The sequence below is a fragment of the Pristis pectinata genome, chromosome 11 (genome assembly GCF_009764475.1).
Source record: "Pristis pectinata isolate sPriPec2 chromosome 11, sPriPec2.1.pri, whole genome shotgun sequence".
Taxonomy (NCBI): Eukaryota; Metazoa; Chordata; class Chondrichthyes; order Rhinopristiformes; family Pristidae; genus Pristis; species Pristis pectinata.
Window position 1 is genome coordinate 30,134,765 of NC_067415.1, and position 26,435 is coordinate 30,161,199.

General features: G+C 41.0%; 1 protein-coding gene across 1 annotated transcript in view; it reads right to left on the reverse strand.

The window, feature by feature from the left end:
- Nucleotides 1-288: 288 nt before the first annotated feature.
- LOC127576244 (fibroblast growth factor 9) overlaps nt 289-26,435 on the reverse strand; it is a 198,536-nt gene continuing 172,389 nt past the window's right edge. The window contains exon 5 of the transcript XR_007957196.1: nt 289-459. The gene's annotated coding sequence lies outside the window, so the exon portion shown is untranslated. The remainder of the gene's footprint in view (nt 460-26,435) is intronic.

Genomic DNA, 26,435 nt, shown 5'->3' on the forward strand with positions numbered 1-26,435 from the left:
AGACATCCTGACCTCTGCACTGAAGTCTCGCTCTGTCAACTTCAGCTGGTGGCTGGAATGCAAAGGCCACCCCATGTTAAAGGCATTCATACACCGGCACCTTTCACTCCTCAGAACTCGAGTGGAAGTCAGTCACCATCGACCCTACGGGATACCCAAGAAGAGGACACACACTGGGACAGCACATTGTCTGTGATAATATGGAAAATCTGTACTATTTCCCTTTTTTTAACAGCCGAAATGGTAAACCATCTAAATTGAACCTTCTGAATATTTTAGTGCTTAAACAAGGATGCAGACGAAGGCCTTTATTGAAGCTTGGCGGTGACTGAAAACAACCACTCATTATCCTGCTTTGTCCACTTGAATCCCAATTCCTGCTTCCTGCATTCAGCGCAGCTCTCCAGGAGGTGCACCTTACCTCATCGTCTCAAACGGAGAAAAATGCCGGCCAGTTAGCTGCAAGAAAACACAGGAATGAAGGAAGACTTTTTTTTAATGCTTTATGCCAGTTGTTGCTTAAGGATGCACAGTTATGTCATTACAAAGTGGTGAGAGGAGGACAATGATACCTGTTCTTGAGCAGGATGCAGCATAATACATGAGAGTGGTCCAAAATAAAAAACTTTGATTTCACCCCTCCCTGTTCAGCAGGCCAATCATCCTTTCAGCAGTCCATTAGCAGCCCAACACAACCCTTGGGCAGTAAAACTTGTTCTGGTCTCTGTGAATTGAAATTGCAAATGCATTTAAAAAGAATAGACTGAGAATTCTTTAAGGTCAGAAAAGCTGTGCTAAAGTAGTGTTGCATTGAAGTCTATAGCGCATGCTTGATAGAACATGGCTTACAGAAGGACCACATACAAAGATCTTTCCTCTGTTAGCTCTGCCTGGAATCAGTTGGAAACATCAGAGGGAAGAGGCTTTGGGGCATGAGAAGCATCAAGGACTGGAGAAGCATCAGACCCCCTCAAAAGACAACTTAGACTCAGCTTCCCAGATCAGTTTGAATTAAAGGGTTCAAGGTGGAGAAGCAGATGTTCGCATGGTGACATCTGTTCTTAGATACCTTTAGTATGATCCTTTCAAATAGTATTTACATTATTTAGTTAATGTGATGCATTACTATGTGGTCTACAAGCCACAACTGCAGAGCTGGTGATGTTGAATTAAATAAACTCTAGGAGACACAAGGGGCTTCAGAGCACAGTAACATTTTATCGGATATTAATGTCAGTTATCATGTTTGCTTACATCACACATACACGTGATTCATTTACATATTTACAAACAGTGGTTGGTTCTATAAACAACTTCTGGAATAAGTTATACAACTAAATTTCCTCTACCCATATTAGAACAATTTGCTGCTACTTCTATATTCATCTCCACTGGCTGTTGATTTATCTGTACCTTGATCATGAAATTTTGTTGCTTCCTGCCATTTTTACTAGTTATGCTTGTTCTGAATCAACTTCAATGTTCTGCCTACTCTTTCTTTATGTTTACCTGCTGGACCAATTTCCCTCCTGTGAACAGGGTTACATTTCTAGCACCGCTCTATTTTGTTGTTTTGGTTTTGGATATACATGCTCTCACTTCTCACATATGTAACAAGTTGCTTCCTGTTGTGTGAAATGGTTCCTTACAGCTTTAAGGATGAAGGACTCTGGACACGAGCTTTGGATATCAAAGCTAGTTTAATCACAAAGGCAAATGCGGGGACAGAATGGATGGGAACAGATATGCACTCATACACATGCAGGAGACCGCAAACATGAGGGGGGATTGCAACTAGGATAAGATACACTCACACACACACACTGATACACAGAAGCACACAATAACAATGTACAACTTCAGGATATAATACTTCAATGCTTGACCCACACCAGCATTGGCCCTTAATGCTCCCTGAGTCTGAGTGAAATGCTCCCAAACCACATGGTGATGCAGTCTTACCAGTGATCTCTGCAGCGTTGTCTCACTACTCCTGGGGTCATCAAAAAGAGAGAGCTAGGGGATTGCAACCCTTTTTATGGTGCTAGGAGTCTGGGTGGAGCCTCATTGAGTGATTTAAATGGGCCAATGGTTTTGGGGTCAAGGACAAAGGTGCCTGCCACACCCAATGGTCAAGCAAGTTCAGAGACAAAAGGTACTCTCACACCTGAGGGATGAGTGGAGCTGCACCTTGATTGACAGTGGTATAACTGCCGATCCGAGGAGCAATGCTGTCCTCCAGTCAGCGGGGGTCAGTGTCGTTACTGTCACGTGACAGCCATGTGTTTTCTCACTACATTCCTTAAAGAAGAACACCTGCAAGGAATGGTTCCTAACTTTGGTTCAGGAACAGGATTTATGCTGCTGACTTTTGATTATAAGCCACCATCTCATATTTGTCCAGTGATGGAAGGGATTCCTTGGCATTTTTCACTTTAAAGTTGTATTATTACCAACCAGATCAAATATAAGACTCTGTACTTAATAATTCAGACTGAATCCACTCATCATTTAAGCCATACATTAATCTGTCCCATGGTGTACACTTGAAGAATTCACCTAAGTTGCAATGTCAGAATAAATCCATTAATACACTGACTGTTTTTAAGCTCTTATTTCCTTCTACCATCGTTGTAACTTTCTGTTATTTCAAATGACTGTGGATTGAAAGAATCCTTCAATGTTTGTACTGCTTCAGTGAATGAAACATCTTTGGTACTCTGTGGAGTAGCCAGATTAATGAGTTTGCAATAGGTCTCAGAGATCATTTCCATCAAAAAGATATTGTCCTTATGCTCCCTTAATGAAAATGCGCAGGCACAGAATATTGCCATACAATTCTCTATTTCCAGAACGTCATTCGCAATAAAAAGTCCTATTCTCTCCATATATCGTGTCAAATTTGTATGTAAATTAATCACATGTGCTGTGATGTATCCACATAATGGCAAGTGTGACAGAAACACATGTGATTGTTGTTCCCACACCTGGGAACATTTGAAGTGTGTAGGAGGCATAAGTGGCCAATAGCCAAGGCATCGTATGGTAGGAAACCACATGAACTCTATACAGCAGAGGACTCAGAGGAGGGTTTCAGTGGGGCAGCCTAGAGGTCGAGGATAATGAGCAAGTACAGCAAAATGTTAAGGACATCATCCCCAAGGAATATGGGGAGTCATGCTGCAACCTTGTATGGAGCTTGGGAGTTGCGGTTAACTCTATTCCAAAACCTGCAGACCCACACATTGTGCAGTAGCTGATGGCTGAGGTCTCAGCACCCACAGCAGCAACTAACAAAGGAGTATTCCAGTGAAGACCCTAATTTCTAGCATGCAAACTCTGCTTGTGCTCACATGAGCTCTCACTGCTGTCATCTGTCTTTGGATCAGTGACCAAAGTGGCTTTGAAGGAGTCACAGCACCCCTGTAATCCATCCTCCAACAGGTGACTAGAAATGGAAATGTGCTGCTCTAGGGTGTGGCTATGATTCTTTGGAACGTGTCCATTAGAAATATTTGGAATAGTTCGTTGATGTTGACAGGATAGACATATACAAATATATGACATTAGATTAAAAAAACTGCTGCCCTTGACCTTCATTTGTATTAATAGACTATCAAATCGAGATTATATTGGATCTCAAAGGGGTAATAACTATGCAATGAACTTGTGATCATGTAACAGAAAGAGAGTTTAAAAAGTGTAAGTGTGATTATGTCCTCCTTCCTGGAATGAAAGGGTTAAGTGCCTGGTTAAGTGGCTGAAGCTTCTTGCAAAGGACCTGCAGGAAAGTTATTGCATGACTAACAGTCATAGAGCTTTGTAAAAGGAATCTGGCATGCTTAATACAATTATGTAAAAGTGATGACTTAAACAGGGTGAGTGAAAATATAATTTGTATGATGTCAACCAAGAACATTGCACGCATAGAATTGTTTTTTCAGAAAGTCAAAAACAACTGGAAGCTGTTGCAGAAAAGCTTGGCACAGTTATTTGATTTAAGTCCAATGGATCTGGAAGGAAATTATTGGAGTTTATTACACATCAAGATAAATTAAAAATCCCAGTGTCTGCAGAGAATCCATATAGTAACTGACAGTAACTGTCACAGCACCATAAAACAAGGAAGATAGAAAGCATGACCTGATTGTTGACAGGGCAGAAGAGAGGAGTTATTTATTGAAAAGCAGCCTTGATCTGACAACCACAATGAGCGTAAGTGATTTTTCAAATATTTTCATATTTTTTCATTGTCTCATAAACTCTCCATAGCTTCAAATTCAACTTAATTACTCACCACTAGATTCCCTGGGAAAAATTAAGTGATATGCAAATCTGATCAATAAAAGGAGTCTGTCCAAATATTATTACTTTGTTTGTGCGACAGGAAAAGTAATGGAAACACGAGTGGAAACCTGGAAGCAGTGTTGAAATAGATGGCACCATGTTCATACAAGAGCTACAGTGAGTCCAATTCGCTCGGAGGTCAAGCACCTTGATGACACAGAGTTTAGGATATCTTAGGAGAAACAAAAAACAAAACAGAAAGACATTGTAAATAATGATCAGTGTAGATACAGTCAAACATTTTCCCACACTGCCCAGAAAGGAAAGCTCTGCCAATCCTATGGATTTGCAGGATATTCTGTGAACAACATATGGGCGCACCAGAACCCATTTTTATTATCTCTCACCATTTTCATGTAACACATGATCACCCACACTTGTTCCAGTGCTAATATATTCCCAATGATTTATTTTGTCCATGAGTGGCTGTTGCATTTGTTGACTGAACACAAGAAAGTCCAGCATGAACTCCTACTGTAATATAATCCTAGTGTGTCAGGCAAACTACTGACACACCAGGATTATATTAACGATATTCACTTCAACTTTAGGTTTATTTTTGGCAGAAATTTAGGACATGCAATTCTACACCTACTATCATATTGATGAAATGGAAAACAGAGAAAAGATTCTGTCTTGTTGAATGCCCATGGTGAGCAAGATAGAACTACTACTGCCACCCCAAACCACAACACCACCACCCCCCCCAAACCCAACCTCTTCAACTCCCAACCCTGTTGAGATAGGAGACCCTGGCTTTAGATAGGAGAACAATTTGGCTTTCCCAAGTATCATCTCTTTATGAGAGTTGGTGTATGTTCTGTCATAGATTCAGTAAAACATTAGAATGTCAAAGAGAAGAGGTAATCTCTCTTGAGGGATCTACTGGTTTTCAGAACAGCTCAATAAGCACTTAGGAACCATGAATGTGAGGCGACTCTGTTCTTGTAGAGCAATTTCTTAGGATACATTAGATGCGTGGGAATGGCAAGGGATCATCCCCTCATCTGAGTCACTGCCTCCAGTATGACCTGGTCCCTACGGCATTGCAGCCTTTTCTTTCAACCTGGTGGATTCCATCACATCGTGCTTGAACCAGCAGAGCAGAATTGTGGCCCTACAAGTCTGAACAGAGAGGAAGGGTTCACACATGACAAAATGCTCATTGAGTTTTCCAGTTTTAGGTAACCGTCCCCTCCAATCAGTTGTTACCCCCTTCCCCTTTCCTCCCCTCTCTGTGTCTCCTTCCGACCCTCCTCCAGCCCTTCCATTTTTGTCCCCTTTCCCTCAACACTCCCCTTTCCAGCCCCCCATCACCCCTCCTTGTCCCCCTCCCCCTCCTGGTTCCATCCACCCACTATACAAACAGTTCACACTCCCCCACCCCCATCTGGTGGTTCCATCTGCCATTCACCTCTCCCCAGTGGTTTCCATTCTCACCTCCTTTACTTATCAGAGTCCAGCACTGGTGGCCCTTTGTGTTCCTGCATATCTCCCCCTCCAGCAGCCATCTCTGCCCTTCACACTCCCCTCCCCCCACTTCGCTCCATCTGCCTCTCCATTTTTTTTCCCTCTCTCTCTCTTTGTCTGGCTCCATCTCTCATTCTCCTGCCACTGTCTCCCAACTCCAGCCCTGCTCCCCTGCCCTACCTGATGCAACCTGCCTGTCACCTTACAGCCCTCCTCAGTCCACCAATCACCTCGGGCTCCCGTCTCACCACTCCCCTCCTCCTCTCTATGCTGGCCATCTCCCCTCTCCACTCTCAGTCCTGAAGCAGATCTTTGACCCAAAACATTGACAATTCTTTTCCTCCCGCTGAGTTCCTCCAGCAGATTGTTTGTTGCTCCAGATTCCAGCATCTACAGCTTCTTGTGTCTCCATAGAAAAATGGCTAGCCTGTACTAGCCAAGCTTTCACTTTCAAGTGGGTACAGTAGAGATGCAATTAAATAATGAGACTAGTAGCCAGAGCTCTGGACCATCTGATGCAGAAACATGAGATCAAACCCCAACATGGTGATTAGAGGTATTTAAGTAATTAAATATGTTAACTAAAATCTGGAATTTAAAGGAAAAGTGTAATGGCTTTAAAGAACTGGACTGTTGTAAAACACATCCTTACCTGGTCAGACCTACATGGGACTCCAGACACCAATACAGGTGAGTTTTAACTACCACGTCAGTTCAGGACACGGGGATGGACAGAAAATTCTGCTATTGGCAGTGACAAATTAATTAAAAGAAGTAGGTTGACTGCCCACTTTATTTTTAAGTTAAGGCTTTGTGATGCCAAGATCTGGACAAGGAACAACCTATCTTCTTCACCTCCACCCCGAATTCTACCCCTTATGGATCTGTTAAACAGTTCCAATAATGTTTGGGTTCCAGTGGGTCCTATATCACCTTATATTCCTGGCAATGACCATCTAACTTCTTTGAACATTATCCTTGAGCCATGAACTATCTTGCATTGCCCTTTAGGTGAGGGTGTTGTGCAGAGTCCAAGCCAGAAATTCCCATTCTCTTGCAATGTGGTCAGTTGTTGCTTCAATGCACTCAGTTTGACAAATAAGAATCAATTTTACAACACTGTGAAACGTGCTGACCAGATACACCAGGGGTTTCCAATGGCTCATAATGTTCTCTGTACACGTCACATGAGTCTCTGCAATGCAGTCTCTCAGTGTCTAATATAGTATGGATACTGTTAGGCCTGAAATCTCTCCTGTACTAAAATCTTTCAGCCTTTCAAATTCCAGTAGCCACTTGCAACATAATTTTGACCTTTATATTTCCCCACCATTGAGGACATCTTCAAGAAGCGGTGCTTTAAGAAGGCGGCATCCATCACTAAGGACCCTCACCATCTGGGACATGCCCTCTTCTCGTTACTACCATTGAGGAGGAGGTACAGGAGCCTGAAGACCCACACTCAGTGATTTAGGAACAGCTTTTTCCCCTCTGCCATCAGATTTCTGAACAGTCCATGAACACTACTTCATCATTCCTATTTTTCAGCATTATTTATTTATTTATCTTGTAATTTATAGCAATTTTTATGTCTTGTACTGCACTGCTGCCACAAAACAAAAAATTTTACATCATATGTCAGTGATAATAAATCTGATTCTGATTTTTAGCTCAAACATATCATTCACTTTAGCACAATAACCCAATGGCCACAGGAAAATAAACCGAATCCTAAAACAATTAAAACACACCAAGCACTTAATGTTAGTCACATAATCTATTTCTTCTTTGCCTTAGGCAGGACCACAGTGCTGAGGATGATTTCCTTTCACTCGAGTTCTGTGGATTTTGAACTGCCCGAGGAGTCCTTTGTGGGATCCACAGACTCTGAAACAGGTGGGGAGATGGGTGGGTTGTTTGGGATGTTGTGCATTCCTTCTGCTGTTGTCATATGGCTTCTGCGTCCTTTCATTATACAGACGTAAGGTGTTCTAGGCTCTGCAAGGTGCTCCTCCTCCATTTTGAATGATCATAGACCTGGTACTACCATGAGTTGGAGGTGATGTTATATATTTTCGAGGAGGCTTTCTCTGTCCTCCTGAAGATCTCTTGCGATGAAAGAGCTCAGAATTGATTGTCTCTTTCAAGAGTCTGGTGCCAGGCATGTGGATCCACTGGAGACCAGAGCCTTGATTATAAGAGGCAAGATGGTCCTGATGTTGGTTCACCTATCTGGCTAATGATTTGGGAGGATTTTGCAGAGACAACATTGGTGACATTCTGAAATTTTATGAGGTGCCTACTGTGGTTGTCTATGTCTCTGAAGCATACAGAAGGGCAGGGATCACTACTGCAACCTTGCTGTTGTTTCAAAGACTCTTTTCTTCAGTCAGCCAAGGGCAGTGGTGGCCTCCTGGAGGTACTCATGTATTTCATCATCTTTGCCTGGCTGTTCCTGAGATATGGAAAGTGATCCATGTTTTCCAGAGTCTTTTCACGGATCTGATTTGTCAGATGGCAGCTTTGTGTGGCAGGAATGAAGGACTCTTGTCTTCCAAATGCTTAGTACAAGGCTTGTCCTCTCACAAGCATCAGTGAAGGAATGACCAATGATTTAAAGTTCCGCCTCCTAGTGTGCACATATGCAAGTGTCATTTGTGCATTATAAATCACTATGTGAGCTTTGGGGTGACCTAGTTTCTGGAGTGGAGGCGATGAAATTTGAACAATTTCTCATTAATTCTTTTTAATTCACTCCACTACAATGGGAAACTTGTTGGTGTTGTAGCAAAGAAGTTTGACCAAGGGATTGGTACAATAACACAGCCTTGTTTTAGGCCAGCCCACAGTGGCATTGGGTTTGTTGTGGACCCATTGCTTAGGATCACATATTGCATGTCACCTTTCTTGGTTAGTTGAAGCAAAAGCTTTAGTGAGGAGGTAAAAGCCCCTGGACTGTGGTTGCATTTGTTGTTCAGATGAGGATCTTGCCCATTGAACCCCTTGATGACTAGAAACCAAATTTTGACTCTGGGGTAAGTTCTTTTGCCACTGGGAGGAGATGATTGAGGAGGATCCTTGTGACAACTTTCTCTGTGGCAGACAGCATGGTTATCCCACTGTAATTACCACAATCAGACATTTCCTTTCTTGAATATGACCATGATTACAGAGACCCTATGATCCTCACTGTGACCTTCTTGCTGGGTAAGGGATCTTGGACTTTAAATACTCCTTTCCTTAATCAGCCCAAGGCTCTGCTCACACACTGGAGGGAATGATGACTTGCGTAACTGATGCTTGCCTTCACTGAGAGGTGGCTTCCAAGATAAAGAAAGTGATTCGTGCTTCCAAGGGTTCACCCAGGGATCTTTATTTTCAGGGGTCAGTTGTGTGCCATGAGGGAAGGTTAGTGGAGGACTTCTTTGATCAATTACTTGACCCATTAACCATTCTATTTGACCTGCTACTAACTCAAGCTAGACCTCAATTAAAACACCAAAATGTTAATAGCTGCTTGTTCTGAAACTTTGAAACAAGCACATTGAATTACATTTAAATTTAAATTGCCATAGAAATAAATAACTGAAAATGGCATTATTTATGCTCCAGTCACTTCCACTAAGCTTCTACTTCATGTTGTTCCTGACTTTCACACTCCAATGGTCTCTCACAGCTCAGCAAGTGATCTTATCAGAGCAGCTTTCCTGCTGAAACTGAGATGTAAACTGAGGATAAATTTTATGGATTAGCGCTTCACACGATGAAAATGTATAGTAGGATTTTATAGGTGGAGTTCAAGAGCCCTGGAATATTTCCCGTTCTGTGTTAGGAAAGCAAATTCATAAAATTCATCTGCAGACACAAGAGTAAAGCAGAATGAACACCGGAGGCATTAAGATCAGAAGGTTACCGCCTGGTTCTTGGCTCAGTAAACATCAGCAAAGAAGCTCAGCAGAATAAACAAGAGCAACACTATGGATTCTGGGCATGCAACCCCAAAAGAAAAATAGTGCAGAGATTTTGGAAACAGTAACATCGAATTTTGTGATTTTTTTTTCTAAAAATTACATTGTCAAAAGAACCTTAGTATTCACTCTCCATACATTTTGCCTGAAATGAGCTCACTGTAATTTCTTTTCCTTCTTACGCAGTCTCCCATGGTTGAGGATGACTTGTTTCCACTCCAGTTTTGTGGTTTCTGAGGTGGGTAAAGAAGCCAATGTGGGAACAATCTACTCTTCTACAGATGGGCCAGAAAGTGGCTGATGAATAAAGAGGATGGGTAGTGTGTGAGGTAGTGTTCTCCTTTTGCTGCTTATGCAGGGTGTGCTTCTGATGCATGATCTCAAAGTTTTCAACACCATCCTGAATGCTTCTTCTCCACCTTGAGCTATCATAAGCCAGAGATTCCCATGAGTCAGAGGAGATGATGCACTTATTCAAGGAAGCTTTGAGCATATCCTTGAATCTTTTTCTCTGCCTGCCTACTGATCTCACCTCACAACAGAGCTCAGAATGGAGTGCTTGTTCAGGCTATCTGGTATCGGACATGTGAACAACATGGCACGCCCAACATAACCAACTAACAATAACTAGGACATCGGTACTGGAGATGTTGGCTTGGGAGAGGATGTTTACATTATTTTGTTTATCCTTCCAGTGAATTTGCAGAGACGACATTGATGGCATGTTTCCAGTGCCTTGAGATACCCACTGTAGGCAGGCATCAGATTGTCCAAGTCCACATCTCAAATTTAATGGGTGGTTCACTCACACCCCAAGAGGAAACCTTCCTGCTTTCAGGGTTTTGTGCAAGCAACCAGAGGCAGTGGCCAACAAGCAGTCCAGGCCTGGGAAGACAGTTGCTGTGTGACCCCTTTCCACCCAACTTGGGGTCTACTGGCTGTAGATTCAGTGACCCACCTACAATATCTAAAAAGAAAGCATTCTTAGCTCTGACCTCATGAGATCTTTGGCCTAAAGCCTAGTACCAGCTTCTTCAGGTATGCTGCAGCTTCTGAGCCAAGTGATCACTCCAAGAATAAACTGCAGTGACAGATGTGGAAATGTCACTTTATTTCTCTGGTTACCCTGTTCTTTTGCTTTAGTTGATAATCGACGAGGACATAAGTAGCAGTTAGCATAACGCTATTACAGGGTTGATTTCTGGTCACTGTCTGTAAGGAGTTTGTACATTCTTTCCATGTCTGTGTGGGTTTCCTCCGGGTGCTCTGGTTTCCTTCCACATTACAAAGGCGTACGGGTTAGGAAGTTGTGGGCATGCTATGTTGACACTGGAAGCAAGGCAATACTTGGGGGCTGCCCCCAGAACACTCTCTGCAAAAGATGTATTTCACTGTGTTTTTCAATGTACATATAAAGATATCTTAACTTATCTCATCTTATCTTAAACCTACTTGGTTTGTAGACTGAATAAAAGATAATAGAACTTGAGAAATCAAAAAAAAGCAATGTTGCCAAAAATGATGCAGAATAGCAAAAATGAAAACTCAGCTCACTGTGCTCCAGGTGAAAGGTTGCTACACAGACACAAACTAGAGAGAGTGTCGTATCATGGACAGAGTCAGGAAAGACTCTGACCACACAGCAGCAAGCAGTAAAATCATCAATTACATTGCTACAGTTTTTGCCAAAGAAATAAATACATCAGAGGATGGAATTAGAATTGATAAAGCTACATTAAACAAACAAAATGAGGAGAAACAATAATAAATTGATCAAGCTCAAAGAGAACAAAATTTCTGGCCTGGATAGATTACATCCAGCATTTTAAATAAACTCAGGAAGAGTGGCCTAGGTTATATTACATGTATTTAAAACTCATCAGAAAAAAAGTGTAGTTCAGAGGACTGACAGATTGCTAAAGTAATTCCTGTTTTTAAAATAGGTGATGGAACACATCAGGCAAACTATAGAAAAGTCAGTTTAACATCTTTTGTAGGAAAAAAACACAGAATCCAGTTTAAATGAGAAAATAGATAAACATTTAGAAATAAAAAAGGCAATAATGCACAGTGAGGATAGATTTCAAAGGTGAAACTCTTGTTAGAATAGCCTTATGGAATTCTTTGAAGATAGAAGTAGAGTCCAGCATTTATATTAATTATTTAGATGTTGGATTAAAAACACAATTTTTAAATTTGTGGATGACACAAAGTTGGTAGAATGGTTAACCTTAATGAGATCTGCACCGAATTATAAGAATACATTAATAACCTTGCAGAATGGGAATACATTGGAAAATTAATTTCAGAAAAGTTAAGTGTGGGATATTACATTTTGGTCAGATGAATGGGGAGTACAAATGAATAAATAACTAACATTTGCAACACAGACATAAAAGCACAAATACTAAAGTTTATTCTAGAGGTATAGAACTGAACATTGAAGAAGTTATGTAAACATATCAAATCTCAGTCAGGAAACCATGAGAAATGTGAAGGAATGCCAGTTTGGAAAGGGTAAAGATGATATCCTTTCTAAACTTGTATACCCTAACAATTCTTACAGCATCCTGACTGAGATTTCATAAACATTTAATCATTGTGAAGCATTTTGATAGGGTAGGCACAGAGAGGAAGATTAAACTTTGAGACAAAAACCAAAGGGGATCAATTTAAGATGGTCATCAAGAAATTAGTGGGGAATTCAAAAGAAAATTCTTCACCCAAAGGGATGTGTGAATGTGGAACCCATTTGTTCAGATTGTTTTTGAAACAACTAGTTTTTAAGAGAAAGTGAGGTAAGTATCCAAGGGAGAAGGGGTGAGAGGGATAGGATAGTAGTTTGGGTGAAGAAATTGAATGCAATGTGCTTGAACTAAATAGGCTCTTTCTGGGGTGTAAGTGCTTTGCAAATATGATGCTGACACTGTACAGTTAGAGAATGGATAATGGAGAAATCTGTACATGGTGAGACTCTGGGCACAAGTGATCTGCTGTCAGCGCCAGCAAGGATTGCATCAGTATCAGTACACACAGGGTCTCCACGAGGCAGCAGCACACATTAATTCTACCACCAAATTCTCAGCTGAGAACTTTGATGGGTCAGCCTACAGAAGAAGGCGAATGAGCACAAACAACAAAATGTTTGATGCTAATTGATATATAAAACAAACTGCTGGTGTTAGAAATCTGAACTAAAATAAAAAAAATACTGGAAACGCTCAAGCAGGTCAGGCAGCTTGTGAGGAACGAGAATCAGAGTTAAAGTTTCAGCTTGAAGACACTTTGCCAAAATGGGTCAGTGGCCCGACCTGTCAAGTGTTTCCAGTATTTTGTTTTTATTTCAAAATGTTTGATGCAGCAGGTAGCCTGTCAGAAAGTGAAGGAGTGTGGAGGTGACCAGCACCAACAGGGTCCAGAGCTTGGAATCCAGTGTCAACAGAGTGACCAGTGCAGTTTGAGGACATGGACTGAATCCTGACGTCTGAGGGCTAGTATCAAACTTTCATTACAGGGCAGACAGGTGCCACCCAATACTTCAACCTGGAGTGGAAGCTTAGACTGTCCTCCAGCAAAGCTAGCTTGCTGCTGTGCATGTCTGGAGTGCTATCACTCTGGCTGTCAATTATAATGTTCAAAGAGATTTGCTAAGTGACGCCGTGGTTGAATAATCTGTGGTCTGTAACTACTGATGCCATCCGAGAGAGTGGCAGTGGGACAAACCTGTGCACACTCTCAAACTGACAGTCTTCATCCTCACAGTCTTGCTACATGTCAGCCAGACTGCTGCCATGCACATTAAAAGGTTCAGTCTGCAGCCCGGTCTCTATACCCAAAGACACTCAAGTCATCCAAGGACATCTGCAGTCTCCTTCAAATACAGTCAGCAGCCTTCCATAAGCCATACTGCAGCCAATAGAGTAGTACTGGCTGGTAACACTAGGATCAATGTAACATGAAAGACAGACACTAGGAGTATACACAAGTGTGATTAGTTGATTATCGTATACAAAATCGCAATACTTTGTTCATAAATTTAGATTGAGAAGTGTATTTTCTGGTGGGTTTTATTTTTGCATTTTGACTAAGGTGATATTGTGAAGGTCAGTGAAAATAGGAGAATGAGGTGTGGGACTGTTGATGAATGAGGAATTGGGTTTGTAGTTAGCACTACTGTACTAGAATGAGTTCCTCACACATAATACAAGCAAAAAAAAGGCTGTCAAAATTGCCTCCACCCTTTCTCCTCTCTTCTTCCCTCCTCCTCCTCATAGTCCAGCTCTACCTCCTCATTCTTCTTGTCCTCATCCTCCTGCTCCTCAGCTGATGGTCTGATAGCTGATGGCAAACCTTTCCACTGGTGAAACTGCAGAGCATGCAGCTGACCACCACAGATCCGGACAGAATTGTAGTGAGAAATGGAAAGGGATGGAAAGGATTCATGGCTGATCCTTAAGTCCACATTTCTGCCCACACCCCAGAAGTTCAGACTGTGCTTAAATTGTTATTCACTGAGCTTCATCTTGGTCCTTAATCAGCCAAGATGGATATTACCTCTTGCAATGAGCTCTTCCTTCTCCTCCTGCAGCATCTCTACTCTGAGTACTTTCTTCTCTTTTCTAGTAATGCTGTACTCCAAGGAGGTGGCCAACTGGTGTACTTACATCTGGTTTCTGCAGAAACCTTGAACCCTGTAGAAGTCCTCAGCCCCCGCCACCCGGTTCTCCATGGTATTTATAAAAATCATCAGATATACATTTTTATAGAATCAGGCTGACAACCAGAAGCAATCAACCAGCAACTAACTTGTGAATAGCTGATGATCCAACTAAATATTAGATATTTCATCAGAGGAGTATGCGATGGTGGTGGGGTAGTGAGTCCTTCCTGCTGCTTATTGAGTGTTCAGCCAAACAAGGAAGCGCATTGGCTGGCTCACTGAGCTCAAAGTATCAACAATGATGTCAAATCAAGAGCACATACTGTTTGTTCTGCACACTGAGGTACCACATTCTTAGTAACCTCACACCTGATGAAATTCAATGCAGAATTTACTACCTTCCAAACAATAGACATGACTGTCCATTTTTACACCCTATTTATGCTCTGTCACATTTGATGAGCTATTTAACAGCATCAGTGATAAGAAATTTGGTAATCCAACAAGCAATTCAAAAGTGGATTTGATTGCTAGAATTTATTGACCATACCATTAATTTCCACATGGATTAGATAAAATTGTAGAAGATAGGAACAGTAGAAAGCCATTCAGCACCCCCAGCCCCTGCCTACTCCACCAGTCAGTACGATTAAGACTTATCTGACCTTGACTTCAACTCTATTTTCCAGTCTACTCCCTATAACCCTTGATTTCCCAATGGAGCAAAAGCTTGTTTATCTTGACCTTGAATATATTAGATGACACAACCTCCACAACTATCTGAAGTAGAGAGTTCCAAAGATTCACAATGCTCTGAGAGGAGGAATTTCTTAAAAGAGCAACCCCTTATCTTGAAACTATATCCCCTCTGTATTCTGTTATTGTTTTTATCCTGTACTACCTCAATGCACTCTGCACTACATCAATGCGCTGGGTAATGAATTGATCTGTACAAATGGTATGCAAGACAAGTTTTTCACTGTACCTCGGTAGAAGTGACAATAGTAAACCAATACTAATACCAATACCTTGATCTAGATTCCCTCATGTGGCCAAATAGCTTCCAAGCATCTATCCTATCAAGCTCCCTCAGAACCTTTTAATAAATTCACCCAACAAGTATGAGTCCAAGCTGCTCAACCACTCCTCATTTGACAATGTCTTACTCCCAGGAACCAACACAGTAAGGCTTCTCTTATCATCATGGCGTCATGGAGAAAGAGAGAGGGTTTTTCAACAGGCTAGTAAAACTGCAAATAAATATTTTCAAGTAGTAAATTTCAAAGGAACAAAGGAATTGTTGGACAATGAAAAAGCATGGATCATTTCATTTGATTTCTCCCTTTCTGGTAGCCACATGTTACAACGATAATGGAGTCATTGGCTAATCTTAGCAGTCTATCTGTATTAATCAGTTTACATTACATGAGTAGGAAGATTACATAATTGCAAGAAATGGAAGAGTAATCAGGTTTAAATATAATTTTGAAAGTTCACACATTATAGAAGTGAATTCCCATAGGCTGGGTCATGATGGCTCTGATCTCCAACAGGGGTCTCCCAAACCCCTGCTGCAACTTCACAACACCTAGAGAAATGATATAATCAGCAACATTTAGTCACTTACATTGTTTCTCCAGGTTTCCACCAATTTCCCATTGAATTGCCCGCAAAATCATTCTGGGTATATATTTCTATTCCCCTTTTACTAGCACAAACAAAACTAGCAAATATGATACCAAGGGAAACCATGCAGCATGTAGTGGGATAGCCTAAAGTTTGTGAATTCATGGCAACTGAAAATTACAAAAATGGAAATGAATCAAATTCAGTTTAGATGGTTGCACTAACCAACAGTGATGCCATAGATTTGTATCACGTATTCTACATTTGATGCTACTGTTATATCATGTTTTTCATTCACGCTAAATTGCGACTATGAGCAAGATGTCTATGAGTATTGTCAAGTTATTCCAAACTTCGACTCAGCTTTGCACAGAGCCAGGCATTTATCCTGTCCAGCATGGAGGCAATTCCACGTCAATGCCTGTGGACCCAACCATGCTTCAATATCTTCGCTACCACTGCAATGAAGTCAGAAGCACCCAGCACCTGAGTGCTACAATGGAAGATCTGACTTGTGCCACGCAAGCTCTGATTGCTGCCATCATGGCTCTGGATTTCATTAGTGCTCAGATTTCTGAAGCATTCTTCCAATGGATTGTTGGCATCAATGCTCTCTAGTATATGTACAGTATCTGCCATCATCTCTCAGAGTGGCAGCTTTCATGCTCCCATCATTACCATGAGAACAGTGCATTTGCTGGTGCCAATAGTCAGTGAGCAGGTGCAGCCCAAGATCAAGTCACCTAGGCCCCAAAGCTGCTCAAACTTCACAACCATCTATCCCAACCACAGATAGATAGGAATGCAGAGCTAAGGTTACATTCAGATTAGCCATGATCTTATTAAATGGCAGGCCAAGTTGCCTACTCCTGCTCCTAACTTGTATGTTCATTTGTATCAGCAAATCAATTTCACAATTTCACGAGGAGCACCTATTTAACATAGGGAAACAAAGGACTGCAGATGCTGGAATATCTGGATGAAAAACACTATGATGCTGGAGAAATTCAGCAGGCCAGGCAGCATCTGTGGAGAAGTTCTTTATTACAGGGTCTTCAGGGTCCTGACCTGAAATGTTGACCACCTGCTTTTCTCCACGGATGCTGCCTGACCTGCTGAATTCCTCCAGCATCATAGTACCTATTTGACATGGTGCACAGACTGACATCACATGCATACCTTCCACATGCTTTGTGCATAGATGCATCACATTCACATATGTGTGCAAATCAAGGGTTCATGAGGCACTGTACACACTAGGAGTTCACTATTTTACATCTTAATTCTATCATGCACTGGGTGGTTAGTTTTTTAGGTTGATATATCCAGTTTAAAGCTGACCAATTCAGAAAAAAAAATCAAAGCTTTTGAATGATTACAAGAGATTTATTATAATGATATGAGGAAGGAGATGCTTTGATTATGAGGAAAACACAGAGAATCTACAACTTTTCTCAACAGAACAGATAAAGTTATGAGCAACTGTAGTAAAGAACAAATTTATTCAGAATTTTTGTCAGGTAAACAGGAACATCTATATACACTGGTTGGTGTACAATGGTAGCTATTGAATATGAATTTAATATTATTATCAAATTAATGTGTAGAAGATACTTTTCTACACAGTTGTTAGGACACGAAAATCCAAACTAATTGCTAATCCTTTTCTAATTCTTCTGATGCATGAAAATGGGAAGTGGACGGACATATATCCAGTTCCCTTTGGTTGTTTATCATGTTGCAAAACAGGTTGCAAATTGAGAGTTACAAGCACTGGCATAGCATTACTTACAAAAGGATTGGCTGAAATGCAGGAAGAAATGTAATGACCTCACCAGAATTATCAAGTTAAATTTCCTGTTATATGCCTCATCTTTTACCTAGGCCCAACTTGACCCTACTTCTGCACAATCTGTCTCTACTTCCATGGTAATACATTCTTTCAGCTATTCATTTTATCCATTCTTTCTGCTCACAACTTTAACTTTTCCCTTTTTTGCATACTTGTGCGCAAATTTAAGACTTTAACAGATCATTTTTGTTTTCATTTTATTTGCTCAATATAAGGTAATATAAACTCTGAGATCATTTGTACTTGGGACTACTTTGTCAATACCTTTTACTGGTCATTCCCATGTTTACAAACATATACATGTTTTTGTCAAAGTTAATGTGGAAAGGGAAATATTCCCCCCTTATGTTTCAGTTTATGTGAATTAATAGCCACAACCCATGCAAAATAAAACTACCCTGAGCAGATGACTGAGCTACATTAAGCAGCATACTTATTACAGTCCATCTTAATTTAAACCATGTTCAGTAAAAACAAAGGCATGGCAGGTATGCAACATAATGTACAACTTTGTGTCTGTTTTAGTTTAAAATGAATCCCTGGAGTGTGCAAAGTAACTTTCATAAACCTGAAAGAGAGTTTGCTGATTTATAGCCACCTGTTAGCATAGCACTAACATTGTTCATTCCTGTTTTGTAGATATTACACATGCAGTGCACATTTCATTAGAAGGTGGCTGGAGGGTAAGGCTGATCTGTAAACTACAGCTGTTTAATCATTTCTTAGTAGCAGACTTTCTCCATCTGCACTGTGATACTTTTTAATAAAAACTTACGCAACATAGTCTACTGTCATCATAGAGAGACACTTAAAAGAAGCAATTCGCAGGATTTGTAAAATTAGAGTAGCTTCCTTTTTTTATTGAATTGAGTTAACTGAATAGATCTGAACTTTGCCTGTACTGAGTGTATTAGCTGGAAGTCACTCATAAATAACTCAATCATCCAACCCTGAATTAGTGGCCTTGTAGAATGTATAATGAAAAGGAGCAGGAAACAAGGCAGGGGGCCAGGAATCCTCCCTCTTCCCTCATCTGCATGATTGTACCTGACTGATACCAATTGCCATGCTTTCAATACCTAGTTGCCTGTATCTCCAACGTGTATTGTAAGACAAAGCCAATGAGGTAAAATTCAACAGAAATACAAATCAACTGAAACTACAACAATTATTTTTTTTAACTAATTTAATTTAATTTTATTTTATTTTATTTACAGCATGGTAACAGGCCCTTCGGGCCCAACGAGTCTGCGCCGCCTGTTTTAAACCCAAATTAACCTACCCGTATGTCTTTGCAATGTGGGAGGAAACCGGAGCACCTGGAGGAAACCCACGCAGACACGGGAGAACGTACAAACTCCTTACAGACAGCGACAGGAATCGAACCCCGATCGCTGGCAGAGAAAGCCTTGCTATGTTTCAGAATTGTTTCTGATGCAACATAAAACAGATTTGCTCACAACAGTGATTTATAACCATGAAATATTTTTCACGTGCAATCGGTGCCTGTCAGAATTTAGAAAAAAAGAACAGTCATGTCTATAAATAACAATGTATTAAGATCGAATGCCGCAAAGAATTATTTAGTTGTGATACATGTGATAAGCTGAGATTTGTAGAACACTACTAATCAGGTACCCCAATCAGGGAACAGCATCTTTTCTTTTGACAAGGCACATTAAGCTTTTCAGACAACACTGAATTCAGTGATGTTAGATAATGACCCTGCTGTTGTCACTTTCACTTCCTCTGGTTCCACCTTTTGTTTCTATATTTCCCCCATTACCACCCACTTCATCGATTGATCTCATTTGATTTTTTTTTACCTTTACTTTATCATAGACCTTACTTTTTAGTTTTGCCTCCCACTCCCCCCAGACATAATCATATATTAAATCTGCATCTTAAAGCTTGTTTCATCCCTGCTATTTCCAGTCCTTATGAAAGAAGATTGACTTGAAAGCTTGACTTGAAATGTGAAGGAAGTGCTGGCAGTTCCCACTTGTACCAACTGGCACTTCTCCTCGGATGTGCCAGCAAGTTTGGGATAATGGCATGTCTCAACTGCCAGCTGCTGCACATCGGTGTTCCTTTGACTGTGCTGACATTAGCATGCAATGTCATGCAAGCCCAGCGTGGTAACGTGAAGTTGCAGAGGTTACCTATCACTTACTATCTGCACCAGCAGGAGTTCTTCTCCACTGATTTCGATGGAAAGGAATGGCTGCAAGTGACCAAAGTGATCTAATATTTGTAATGCTTTGTTTAATTGTTTTGTTCAATGTGATTATTCAAATTATTTGAAGTGTCTAACATTTTTAAAAATGTATATGTAGTAATACATATTGAATAACTTTTAATAATTTGTAAGTCTTTGAATGGCTTTCAGTGTCAGGTTCAGAAATATTCAAAACTTTTTCAGCTGTTTTTTGGACAGGGCTTATCCTTCCCCATCTCCCTCCACCCACCCATTGCAAATGCCTCCCCCCGCCCCACCCAATCCCACTCCCAGATGATGCCATTGACTTTGCAGAAGGCCTTACCACCTAAAAGTACCTGATCACCAAGCAGTGTGTCTATTTTCTTAAAATAGCTCCCACTACTTTTACTACACGACATAATTAAGAACGTAGGTCATTGGCTAGTGTGAGCAGATCATCATTGATAGTGAATTCTCGACCAATAACTCTGTTTCTTTTCTCTGCTTCACAGATGTTGTCTGACCTGCTGAGAACTTCCAGAATTTTGTATTTCTGATAGCACAATCAACATAAGCTTGATGCACTGGCTATTAATAAAACATTTCAATCTATCAGTTCTTCATAATTTCAGAGAAAGAAATGAAACACATGAATAAACTAATTCTGATCAAAGAGCAGAAATGCAGAACAGGTAATAAGTAGCTGGATTAGAAAGATAGGTGAGCATAACTCTCCAGCAGAACTTGTTACTGGTATCTATGATAATAAGATTCAGATGGGCTATGTTTACAATAATAAATCAGAATAATTGTGGTAGGTTTTACAAATTAGCACTTAAAGCAGAACTTTGTACAGTGGAAATGTGTATTGGAAACGTGAGGACAGAGATCAAAGTCTCCCATACATTTTTCCATTCATTAATTGTAACCATACCTCTAGGCCTGGAGCACTAAAATTCATAAAATCCAACTCTTACAGCATGCTCATTGGCCTTCTGCATACTTTGCAAATAATATAATGCAAATCTTTCAAAGTATGTACATAATCCTCGAAAAAGATACAAAATTTGATATTAAGGATCCAAAATTTATCTGTGCTGAATTCAAATACAGGCTTGAATATTAAAAGACCAGAGGGCAGGAATTGAATATCAGTGGAAAACATACACTTCAATTGAGATGGTGCAGGACACCACAAAAAATGTGTGCTTCCATTTCATGACTATGACTGTTGTGCCAAGCCAAAGACAGCCCTGCCACTCATTACACCAATGCTTACGCATGGGGTGCAAACTCATAAGTGGCTGGCACCAGCTGAAACTAGGTGGCACTGATTATAAACATTCCTACATCTGTTAAAGGTTGGGGTAGGCCCCAGCTTTAAAGCTGTTGAAAGCTTTAAGAAACTCGCTTTAATACATATTGAAGCAGGGCAGAGAGTGTGAACAATGATTTTCAGGCACAGCTCCTGACACTTTGGTCAACAAGGTACTGAGATGTTCTCTCCACCAAAGAGAGCTGGAAGCCCTCCAGCCATCCAGCCACTCCCCGCTGCTTAGGCATGGCATGGAAATGGCACCAAAAGCATTGTGACACACTCACTAACTCACCTCCCAAAATTCCTGCGGTAGAAGATAGTTCGTCATAGCTGCTGGCTGAATCAGACCGGCAGTGGTCAATACCATATCCTCAGCTCAGCAGTTGACAGGAGAGTGCTGGTCTTTACAGAAGTGGCCATCATTGTGTCTATAGCCAGCATTAGTTTGCCGAGGCCAAGAAGATAGAAATATATTGATACCTGATCAGGCTTGTCGTACCCTCTCCCTCATCCCACTAATTTTCTGATTTACAAACTTCATGTGGTTATAGAATCACCTTCTACTTTCCCCCTGCCAATGCCATCACCCATTCTTTGTGCATTATGATAGGCAAGAACTCCAAACAGCCCAGGGACAAACTGTTACAGAACAAGAAGCAAGAAAAAGACACTCCATCATTTGATCCTACTTTCACTCCCAATGGCTCTGTTATTGGTACTACATGTACTCTCAAGGAGAGCTTAGAAAAGAAATAAAGACTTGTTTTACTGTGGTCCCTTTCTCATTCCATCATGTCGCAAAGTACCTTCCAGCCAGTGAAGCATGCCTGAGCTGTAATCATTGTAACAATGTGGGAAGCATGGCAGACAAATTGTGATGGCAAGCCCACAAAATGTGAACATGAAAATGGCCAGACAAAGTGCTTTACAGAACTTGATTGAAGGACAAATGTAGGCCAGGACACTGGGGAAGTTGACCTACTCTTTTAAAGCAGTTGTCATAGGACCATTGCATCCACCTGAGGTCGCATTTGACTTCTGCTCCAGAGGACTCAGTTAACAACTCTGATAGGCAACAATAAATGACGGCTGACGGGAAGGCACGACTGAACACTTGTAGCCTGCCTGAAAGGACAGAGGTGGCGGCTAACTCCATTCTATCAACTGTGGATCCAACGATCACAGTTTCTGATGAGCGTGGGTTCTCCTTCCATTATAACGTAGGCAGAGCCACCCAGCATCCGGGTGCTGCAGCGGGAGCTCAGACATCTGCCAGATAAGCTCAGCTTGCTCTCTTGCAAACACAGACTCGAGGCTCAGGATGCCAGTGTTCAGCAGAGCTTTGAAGGTGTCACCACATTCAAGCAATGCACCCCCCATTGGATTACTAGAATTCCCGAGTCACTGGCCAAGAAAATGACAGTTATTCAGTGCAGCACAAGTCAGCTGTCCTCTACAGCATGACAATGTTCATAATCTTACCCTTACCATTGTGCTGACATCCCGTATCTTGCCAATCAGCAAGTTAGCCACTCAAGATGAGAGAGCATAGTCCCAAACTAAGCCATTTAAACAGAGTTCCTCAAGCCCATCCTTCAAGGTCATCTGCAGCTTTCTCTGTAGGCAGAACTTTCTGAAAGCTTAACATAAGAGACAGGAGCAGAAGTGGGTCAATCTGCTCAGAGCCTGGTTCACTATTCAATAAGATCATGGTTGATCCAGTGATACAGTCGTAGTTCCAAACAAAGCCATTTTCCTGCTTCCAACACCACTTTCCTGGTCTCTCCTTATATCCATTGATTCCCATTACTTTACAAGTCTGAAATAAATATTTACTTTTTTTTTAAAAAAGCTTGCCTGCAGCCATTGGGGAACACAACTTAGAAGCAATAGGGAAGGAAAAAGCACATGGGAGACAGATTCTAAAAGTATGTGGAGGGGTAATTATTTGGGGTTTAAATGGTATTGTCTTGATTTGATGCATAAAAATGGTTTGGAATGTTGATTTGGTTTGACCTAGTCCTCAAGAATTCTGATCAAATGGATACAGTGTTGATCAGCTCATAAGGGAAGGATAGATTGGCATTGTGAGGAAATAGCAGATATTGTTTTCCTATATATTTATTCACTCATAGGATAAGGTCAGCATTTATCACCCATCCCTAGTTGTCCTTGAGAATGCTTTCTTGAACTGCCGAAGTCCTTCTGAGGCCCAGACTCCCATAATATTTTCAGGGAGGTAGTTTGGGATTTTGACCCAGCCATGAGGGAGAATTGTCCAAGGTAAACGTTCTGCAGTTGAGAGCATGTAGTTGCTGTCCTTGCAAGTAGCAGTGGTTATGGGTTTAGGTGATGCTATCTAAAAAGGCTTGGTGAGCAACTCTGGTGTATGTTGTAGATAGTACACACCTCAGCCACAGTTTACCAATGTTAGATGGAGTGAATGTTCAAGATAGTAGATGGGAGTGTCAATAAATCAGGCTGCTATGTCCCGGATGATACCTAGCTTGATCAATGTTACCAGAGCTGCAGTCAACCACACAATTTCTTGTAACTCAATGGTTACAAGAACTTGTGTGGTTGACTGCAAAGAGCTAGACGGTATTAAATTCAACTCATGACTTGTGCCTTGTAGATGGTGGAAAGCACAGACAGGAACAAGTTGTTAGTTACACATTACAAACTACAGAGCCTTTGATGTGTTCTTGCAGGCATGGTAATTATATGGCTGCCGGGTAAGTTTCTGATCATTGGGGAATGCAGAATGTTGATGGTGAACCATTAGGCTGTTACTTGTCAAAGGGAAGTGGGCAGATTCTTTCCCGCAGATTGTCATTGTCTATCAAATGTTACTTATACTATTTGACAATCTAAGCCTGAGTGTTGTCCAGTCCTTGCTGCAAGTGAGCATGGACTGCATCATTCTAGAATCCTATTGTTGCTGCTCAGCTTTATCCCTTGAAGCAATAAGGATGATTATCTGAGCCATTGACAGCATATACAGAGAGGGCATCCCTATTATCTTCTACTTTGATCCTCCTCCTCCTCTGCTGTGTAGTCATTATCATCACATGTTTTGTCTTTGGGTCTCTATCTCATAATTATTCCACAGGTTCAAATGAAGAAGCATTGATCTGAAGCATTGGCCTTTTTTCTCTCTCCACAGATGCAACTTGGCCTTCTGAGTATTTATGTCATTTTCTGTTTTTTTTTCTGGGCAAAATCAGCACCAACCACTCATGGCGTTGAAGAAACACACAGCCAGAGCCCAAATTTTCAGTCCAATTTTCATTAGACCGTTGTCAAGGATTTATATGTCTTTAATAATCAGGCCAAGATGCATAGATGCACCAAGTCATTATTTTACCAAGATTCAAATGTATAATTGCTCTCTCTCAGATCCAAGGGAATATCAATGCTCACCAATAAACCAACAGACATTGTAAAAAAACAAGTATTTAAGGTAACATCACTTTGTAGCAAAAAACAAACTGCTGGAAAAACTCAGCAGGTCAGGCATCACCTGGAGGGGCAAAGGGATAGTCAATGTTTTGGGTCAAAACCCTGCATCAGAACTGAAAATGTAAAGGAGACATAGCCAGTATAAAGTGGTGTGGGGAGGGGTGAAAAGGAGCTGGCAAGTGCTAGATGGATCCAGGTGAGAAGGGGTGATGGGCAGATGAAGCCAGGTAGGAGAGGGAGGGGTAGAGATAGCAACCGAGGCTGGGAGGTGATTGGTGGAGACAATAAAGGGCTGCAGATGATGGAATCTGATACTAACATCACTTTGTCTTCTCTTAGTCACAACAATTCAATAAAAGCTGTCTTAATGTGACATAAAATGTGAGTTCTGCCACAAATGGAGAATTATATCTACTTCTAGTGCCACATTTTAGGGAAGATCCTAACAGGGGCTGCAGAGGAAATTTACTAAGATCTGTGGAAAAAGGTACTTAAGTAGGTTAAATGGAGCAGCTGGGATTTTTTTTTCTGAATAGGGAACGTTGCAAGGGGAGAGAGATATTTAACGTCATTAAGTGTACAGATGAATGGATGAAGAGAAACTGTTCCTATTGATGGAAGGGTCACAAACTAAGGGACATGGATGAAAGTGTGTGACGAAAGAACCCAAAGTGACAGGAAGAAAATCTTTTTTTACTCAGTGAGTGGCTGGGGTCTGGAACGCAGGGATAGTGGTGGAGGCAGTTGTGGTTCAAAAGGGATCTGGATAAATATCTGAAAGGAAAGAATGTGTAGGGCTTAGGGAGAGCATGGAATGAATTGGACTCATTGGATTGTTCCTACATACAGCCGGTATTGGTTCACTGGCTAAATGAATCTCCTGCTGCGCCATAACCATACTGTGATTCTGTGCTTCTATCATATCTAACAAAAAATGTTTTAATGTAACAGAAATGTATTTGGATCTGAATTGAGACACTTAAAGATAAAACATGTGTTTGAAAATTCAAAGGTATTAGGCAAGAAACTAGCATCATGATTAACCTATAATGGAAGTAACCATCTTCATTACCACTCACTTCAATGGTTTCCATGCCAGACAGGCAATGTACAAACCATCTTATGCCCAAATGACATTGAAAACCTACTCCATAGACTGGGCAACAATAGGTGATTGTTTTATATTCATAATTCATCCCTTACTTCAATTCTCCTCTCTCTTTTTCTCAGTTGATGGTGAGAGAAGACTGGTTGATTATCTATTTCAGCAGCTTTACTCATACTTTATATGATTGTCTGTGACTAACCAGTGATTTTCGTGTCAAAATTCTCAATGGGCCTGCACTACATTTTTTGTGTACTATTGTTAGACCTTTGGAGTAGAGTCTCTGCAAATGTAGGGCACAGAAGAAAATAGTAGAAGCAAGTGAATTTTGCCAGTGGGAAATACCTCTCTGAAGCTTGATGAACCCTATACCCAGCAATGCAAATGGCCAAGACATTGTTCCCAATAACAGTCTATATGATTGTGC